Genomic DNA, 991 nt, shown 5'->3' with positions numbered 1-991 from the left:
GCAAAACATCATCCATTCACAATGGTCAGAAGGAGTGAGGGTTTGCCCTTGCTGGATGTGGTATGGGTAAAGTGATTGTTCATGGAGTGTTCTCCAGACAAGAGGAATACCTACAGAAGCTGAAATTCTTTGCATACTGGTTCCAGGATCTTCCACTTTTTCTAACACAAATTTCTTGAAAGCTCGCCCATATATGAGCAGGCATTGATTTCTAGACTGTGTTAACTTGGGCTTTTACTGTATCCCCTTAAATCCTGTAACCCGTTTTTGAACACTCTGTATATATTTATGCATGTACAGTATACAGAGTGTCCCAGGAGGAATGTGCCAGACTTTGGGAGGGTGTTCCTTATGTTAAAGTATGCCGATATAACCCAAAACACCTATGTCCAAAGTTGAACGCTTACAGAGATAATGGCCCGAGAAAAGTGTGGTTTTCTGGAGGGTCCACGCACTGTAACTGTCAGCTGAGAAGTCTTATCTATGTTTGTCCTTGAGTGTGGTGATTCACACTAGCCTTGAGCTTATGTACTATCTTCAGGGTACGTTGCGGCTGCATTGTGAATGGATGGTAAATTAGTTGTGCGGAGTTGCTGAAATGCCTTTTGTGTTTTCACACGTGGAATATTGTGATATGCATTTTGTGTATGGATTTTGCGGTGGCAATGCACGTGCTGCTGTTGAAGAATGCCAATGGATCAAAGAATTCCATCTCGAAGTGTATTTACGCGAATTCTCCAGACATTGCGTGATACTGGTTCTCTTCCGAGTGTTTCTGTGCACTCTGAAAGGGAGGATGTATGAATGAGAAACACATGAGAGAACATTCTTGAGACAGTTCAGAGAAGTCCGCGTCTGTTCACTTGTAGAATGGCCTCTCGCATCGGCATATCACGTATGCAGGTGTGGCGAACTTTACATGTTGGAGAGTTGTATCCTTACCATGATGAAAGGGTATAATATCTGGAATCAGGAGGCCAAGCTTAGCATA

The sequence above is a fragment of the Cryptotermes secundus genome, unplaced genomic scaffold, assembly GCF_002891405.2.
Source record: "Cryptotermes secundus unplaced genomic scaffold, Csec_1.0 scaffold2724, whole genome shotgun sequence".
NCBI lineage: Eukaryota > Metazoa > Arthropoda > Insecta > Blattodea > Kalotermitidae > Cryptotermes > Cryptotermes secundus.
This window is presented reverse-complemented; position numbering follows the sequence as displayed.